A 7,648-nucleotide genomic window follows, 5' to 3' on the forward strand; every position below is an offset into this window, starting at 1 on the left:
ATATATAAAATATTAACAATAATTTAAAACAAAAAATATATAATGTTTTGAATTATTTCTATATATAAAATTACAAAACTTACATAAAATTTACATATACTATTATAAAATTGAAAATATATTAAATAAAATTAGTTTTTATATATAGATATTACTATTTTTGAAATATTTATTAATAAAACTTACGGATCCGGATATCCGGACTAAAAAATCGAGATATCCGGATCTGGATCCGACTTTGGCGGATCCATCATTTTACTATCCAGATCCGGATTCGGCCCCTCCGAATATCCGGATTTTCGGATCGGATCCGGATCAAATCTCGGATCGAATCCGGATCTCGGATAAAAGTCCCAGGCCTAGTCATATGTGTATTCTCATTGGCCCCCACCGATTTGCTGGCCCATTGTATGGGATCGTATGTAAGTACAATTGGGGCCATTAATGATTTATATAATGTACATATGAGCACGAATCGATTTGACAATCAAAAACATAGTATCGAGTTGAGTGGACTAGTGCTAGTGGAAGTACTGGATATGCCTCGTCTCTTCAGCAGCTGGATCACTGAAATGCGAGAATCAGCGTCTCCCTCAGTGCAAATTGACTTATTTAAAGATCTAAGCAAATATTTATTTAAGTTTTGTAAAGTAATTTCTGTTACTTTACAAAGAACAGAAATCCTGTGGTTTCAAGATGTGTTTCACAAAACCACAAAACCATATATGTTACAATTTATTAATCTATTAATTTGCAATTCAACCATGGTCCGGCGATCCAAAAGGTAATCTGGTTCAGTCGTTGGGTTTAATAACATTGATGATAGGCCAACTACCCACATGCCACATTAATAACGTGGTCGACTATCATTTTATTTTTACAATTAAAAACACACACATTTCGATGACCAGTACGCTCGTTAAATAGTATAGGTTTGAAAATGAAGAAGATAAGATTCTAGCATGCACTATCAAATGATTGGAAACGGTAGAAACCATATTTTAACCGTCACATTCACTCTGCTTATATAAACGAAGGCGATATGTGATCATTCATCAACCAAAACAAAGCAAAAAAAAAAACACAAGTGGAAGCTTTAAAACAAAGATAGAAAAATGGCGACGTCGGGAACATACGTGACGGAGGTTCCGTTGAAAGGAGCAGCGGAGAAACACTACAAGAAGTGGAAGAGCGAGAACCATATCTTCCCTGACGCCATCGGCCCCACATCAAAAATGTCACCGTCCACGAGGGAGAATCTGACTCTCACGGATCCATGAGGAGTTGGAACTACACATGGGGTATAGTAATACAATTTCTTATATTTTCTCCATATATATATATATATGTATGCTATTATTTATGAAGTGATTTAGTTTATTTGTCATAATTTCCATATATATATATCTATGCTATTATTTATGAAGTGATTTAGTTTATTTGTCATAATTTCCATATATATATATCTATGCTATTATTTATGAAGTGATTTAGTTTATTTGTCATAATTTCCATATATATATATCTATGCTATTATTTATGAAGTGATTTAGTTTATTTGTCATAATTTCCATGAATTTAGGTAATTTTACTTATTTGTCATGTTTAATTAGGTTTAAGCTGAGTCATAATTTATTAATTTAAATAATATAAGTATAAAATATGTAATTAGATATATAATGATTTTGATTTTGCTTATTTGTCATGTTTTTCATGATTTTAGTCAATTTTGCTTATTTATCATGTTTTTATTAGGTTTTAGCTTTCTCGTTGATATATTAATAATTTTTAGCTGAATCACTAATTTATTAATTTAAATAATATAAGTATAAAATATGTAATTAGATATATAATGATTTTGATTTTGCTTATTTGTCATGTTTTTCATGATTTTAGTCAATTTTGCTTATTTATCATGTTTTTATTAGGTTTTAAGCTTTTATATAGGTCATTGATTTATTATTAGTTTTTAACTGAGTATTTATTAATTTTCAGAAAATCCGTAATGAATTTTATATACAATAAAACACGCATTGTATTTTAATAATATTAAATTTATATGTTATATTAAATAATTAATTATAAACTAATATAAAAAATTGTGAAAATATATTTAAAAATTAAGAGAATTCTTATATATATTGTGTTGCTATCTAAAAACAATATTTTTTATTATAAAGTTAAAAAACTAAGATATAAAACAGTTTATATGAGTGTTTTAAAACATTTAACATAATAATTAGTACATAGTTTGATGAACGTTTTTTGACATATATAAATAATTTGATGTTTGATTTAACTATTTAAAATCATAAATAATATTTTAACTTGTGGACTGAGTTCAAATCAAATTTTTTTACTTTTATTTTAAACCAGTTTAATCCGTGAAACACTATAGCTTCAATTGGTGACCACTAGAAGAATGAAAAAATGAATAAAATAAAAAATAAATTTTCATTCAAGGAATTGAAAAAATAAAAAAAAAATGATTTTTTGTTCAATTTGTTCTTTATCAAAATTACATAGGGAAATTTTTTCTTATAAATTCATTCTGAGAATTTAGAAGAAAAAAGTGTGATTTTTCTTTCAATAATTTGACTAAAATTTCAACATAACTTGTATAAATTTTGAGGAACAAAGAATTCACCCTAATTTTTTTATTCGACATGTTCACCAATTAGAGTTTTATAATGCCGATTTTTGAATTAATAAGATATAAAATAATAAATATTCGTAAGATGATTATGCCCACATGTGCGGGCAAAACACGTAGTATATATATTCTGCTTATACAATAATTTGATTTTCAGAAATTCTACCTATCGACTTTGTAATCATTTGATTAAATCAAACATTTTTATAAATAAAAAAATTCTAACTTTGTCAAAAAAAAAAAATATATACACACTTTATATACACACTATTGAGTTTAAGTTTATATATAGTGCGTGTGTGAAACTAGGGTTTCAGTAGTCTTTTGCCAAGTACTTTAAACACACAACTTTTCATTGTTTATCATATTTTTTTAACTGTAAACAAAAATACATGCTAACGCTGGCGTTTATTTAGCAGAAGTTTTTTTTCCTAAAAATATTTTTCATGTTTATAATATATTTGAAACTGTAAACACAAATACATGCTAGCGTTGCGTTTATAATTAGCAGAAGAATTTTCCATTATCGACTCGGTCACATTAAACAAGAAAGGAAAACAAACACTAAAATCATCATAGCTAGTCATCTCATCATAGGTTGCTCAAAAAAAAAAAAAAAAAAAAGCTAGTCATCATATATCGAAAGCCATCTAGATTGGTTGGTCTAGTTAAAGAACGTATAACTGTCAATTCAGCTCTCTCTCTATGGTTTGATTCACTTTTCGATTCGCGACGTAGTACAACCTGTACAGACTATTTAAACGGAACATTAATCCGCTGAAATTTCATTACGATCTTATAATATCCTTATGAGTATATATAGCGGTATGTAAGTCACATGTTGGTAATTTAAATTAATGAATAAAAATGAATTTCTGTTTGTAAAGATGGAAAGGAAGAGGTATTCAAGGAGAAGAGAGAGGTAGACGATGAGAACTTAACATTGGTTTTAAGAGGACTTGAGGGTCACGTGATGGAGCAGCTCAAGGTGTTTGATGTCATCTACCAATTTATCCCCAAAACTGAGGATACCAGCTCCTGCAAAATTACTATAATATGGGAGAAGCGCAAAGATGAGTACCCTGAACCAAGCACCTACATGAAATTCAACAAGAGCTTGATCGTTGACATGGGCCACCACGCCAGCAAAGCTTAATCGTCATCACCATCGATCATCATCACCATCCACATCACAATCATGCACCATCATCAACAGGTTTCAAAATAATAATCAATAAATGGGGGTCTTGTACGTGGCGTTTCAATTACATATGTAATTGGTTGGCTTTTGTAAGATGGTTTAATTTGATGTTATGGTCATCATCGAGTTCGATGTAATGATCACTATGAATAATGTATGTTGTTCACCTACTACATTTTTCTGTCTTTTACTGAGTTAATGGTGCAAATGGTTGTTACTAAAAAAATAGTTACATAAAGATTAACGGACCCATCTAACTAGGTCTGGGCGTTCGGGTACCCGTTGGCGTTCGGATCAGGTTTTTCGGATTTCAGTTTTTTTTTATAACACCTTCTAGGTCCCATTCTAGTAAATTTGCAAGTACGGGTCGGGTTCGGATATAACACATCGGGTTCGGGTCGGTTTTGTATCACATCATATAACCCATAAAGTAACCATATATCATTCGGATTCGGGTTATAACGGATCGGTTCAGATATACCCGAAATAAAATCTAAAATTTAAAAGCAAAACATAAGAAACATATACTTATTTATATATAATTAAGTATTTAAAGTAGTTATTTAAATTTTAAATACTTATTGTTAGATACCATATAAAAATAAATATGAAATTGAATATTTGAAGTAAATATTCATGTTTCATATAATTACATTGTATATTAGTTTGGACATTCGGACCGGTTTTTTCGGATATCTTTTCGGGTTTTTTGGGTTTTCGGGTTAACCGTTCGGGTTCGGTTAATAACACTTCGGGTTCGGATATGTTTTGTAAGGTGGTACATAAAAAGACCGAACCGAACCGAACCCGAACCGAAAAACCCGATCCGTACCCGGTCCGAAATGTAAAGAATACCCGAATGGATCTCGTAAAGTGTAGTGAATAGTAACATAAAGAGTGGATGTAGAACACAAAAGCCAATCTCTCAAACTCCTTTCTCTGGTTTGACGTAAAGGGTCTCTTTCAGGATTCTCACCAACCTGCAAGCCAACACACAGAAAATGTGGCTTACAAATTCAATCTATGCAGCCAACTAAATAAGAACATAGTCCACCCTAGAGCCAAATATAGTAGAATTCAACCAAAACTTAGATTGAGAGTGATACATAATCTTAGGCCTATTAATTCATTAACTAGCCTTATAGCTAACCAATAAAGAACCTCAAAGAGGTTTTACTAGCACAGAAACATGAGCTGCAAGTGGAATCAAAGTTGGAGAACAAAAAAAAGACTTGTTGTATGTACTTTATACTGTGAAGGAGTTTAAACTTAATGTGACTATAATATAGAAAGAAGTTTACATACATGCCATCGTGTTTGCCAAGGGGTTCATCATACTGGATCCCAACCCAATAGCCAGGACCCAACGACTCTGCTCTGCCAACATATTTGACCACTCCTATTTTCTCCCCTGCCTCAACTTGGCATCTATCTCCCACCTTAAATATTTTTTTGACATTCAGACAAAAATACTAAATTAGAAGCAGAATACAAAGAGATATATATGGTCTCACAAAAATAACAAGACTGGAACGGAGAGAAGTCTTTAAACACAAAAAAAAAAGAATCTAACTCACTTTGATATTTACACATAGATATTCCTTCATCTCGTGAAACGATCAAACCATCATATTTGCCAGTGACTATGCCAAAAAAAAACTTCAGTTTGACCGAATGTTTGACAATAAGCAAAAAAATTACAGTTACCTTAACCTCAGAAGCAGCTGGATTCTGAGACACTCTTTTTTCTTTCAACTTCCTAAAACTGTCTGGTATGTGAAACACCAACTCTAGGCAGTAGAAAAATTCACCAGTTCGTTTAGCATAATCCTCTTCTGAGATGTTATACGTCTCAACCAATGAGGTATCTTCAAGCCAGCCTCCAGTTGTGACCGAGGAAGGATCAAGATCCACTATGGGGTAAGGAACCGAGAGGTCTTGCATCATCACTAAGAGCTGCAACCTTGGAGCCACTTTCATCATAGAGCCCTAAAGCCATAGCATTAACAGACGTCTCACATTTCTTCCACAGCTTCCACATTCATCTTTCACAACAAAAACCAAAAATCAGGAGAGGAGTCTCACTTGCGGAGAGAAACGAACATCCGCAGCGAAGCTCTTGAGGTTAGAGTGAGTAACGTGTAGAAGTACAGAGTCATCTCCTTCCATTTGTAACCGCGAAGTCGCCATTTTTTTTTCCACCCTCTTGACCTGACAAAACAACTTTTACCTTGTCGGAAAGCGAATCAATGTGGCAGAGAGAGATTTTCCGACAGAAGCGGAAGTAAGTTCAAGCGAAAGATCTTTTGTCTGTTTCAATGTTTTTAAAGCCGAACCGGCAACCCAACCGGAGAAGTTCTTAATCATGGTTTATTTTATTCGGTTATATGCGGTTTTTAGCCGGTTTGGTTTTCTTTAATTTTTTACCTTTTTTCATCAGATATTGTACTGGAAGATCAAGTATGTGACTTACTGGTAGCAGAGTAATTGAAATTTGAAAGTCTCAACTTTTTTGGTATATGACAGATATACAAAGACTTCCAATTCACTAAATTGGTATGTGATAGATATATACAAAGACTTCCAATTCACTAAATTGGTATGTGATAGATATATACAAAGACTTCCAATTCACTAAATTGGTATGTGATAGATATATACAAAGACTTCCAATTCACTAAATTGGTATGTGATAGATATATCCAAAGACTTTTTTGTTGTTGACCAAGACAGTAAAGGAAAATACTTTCATTATTAACTGATTATATTGGCAATAATATATTTATTTGTCTCCAACCCACTATTCACGTTGTATAAATAATTGCTACACCTATGAATCCACTATCATCTCCCTTCAAACATATAAGTAGGACAGTATAAGAAAATAAATGGGAAAAATCTCAGCAGTTTTTGTCATTCTTTTCCTGGTCTCGTCATGTAAGCATTATACGTTTTATGATCTTGATCATTCGATATGTTACATCCTTAATATATATCTAATAGTTTTGGTGTGTACGTACATGAATGATTCACAGGCATGGTAAAAGCGACTGTTACAATGCCTTTGATAATATGTCAAACAGACGAAGATTGTCTGAAGGTTGGACTCCCAAAATGTGAGGACACAGGGAAGATGCCAGTTTGCCTCCACAATTATTGTGGCTGTCCCGATAAAAGGCATCCTGCTTCCCCCACTTCTTCATCAGTGACCTCCAACTCTTGATGATCTCCATATACATTCATGTCGATTAAAATAATTAAAAAAAAATATATATATATATATATATATATAACTCCATCGTTATTTTATCTCCATGTATACCATCTGTAAGATCATCTCCAAAAAGAAATTCTATTTTAAAGTTTCCAAAACTCTATATTTGAAATTTAAAAGTGTTATTCTCCAAAAGCAAAACTTCAAATTCAACTTCAAAATTATTTTTATTTTATAATATGGTCCTTATATTTCTCATAACTAATTTAAATACATAAAACTTAAATTCATAAAACTTTTGTAAATAACTAGCACATATATAAACATATTGCAAAAATATTAATTAATAAAATATTATATTAAAATATAAAATTTTAAGCAAAATAACTTAATTAATATTAAACTTCAAGCAAAATATCATATTATTCCATAAAGTGATTTTCGTAATGCATATAAGATCTACTAGTGCATTTCGAAGTAAAAATGACTCTCCTCATTTTTAATTTGTAGATTAGAGATGAAAAATTATTGAAATTGGGTAATATTAATACTTGTAAATACATTAGATCAGAACAAGAAA

At 31.3% G+C, this 7,648-nt stretch overlaps 2 pseudogenes; one reads left to right on the forward strand and one right to left on the reverse strand.

Annotated features, from left to right (window-relative positions):
- The first annotated feature begins 1,082 nt into the window (after positions 1-1,082).
- LOC106300017 lies at positions 1,083-4,009 on the forward strand (annotated as a pseudogene).
- A 770-nt stretch (positions 4,010-4,779) lies between these two features.
- On the reverse strand, positions 4,780-6,044 carry LOC106340400 (annotated as a pseudogene).
- Positions 6,045-7,648: the final 1,604 nt, after the last annotated feature.

Source organism: Brassica oleracea, chromosome C1 (genome assembly GCF_000695525.1).
Source record: "Brassica oleracea var. oleracea cultivar TO1000 chromosome C1, BOL, whole genome shotgun sequence".
NCBI lineage: Eukaryota > Viridiplantae > Streptophyta > Magnoliopsida > Brassicales > Brassicaceae > Brassica > Brassica oleracea.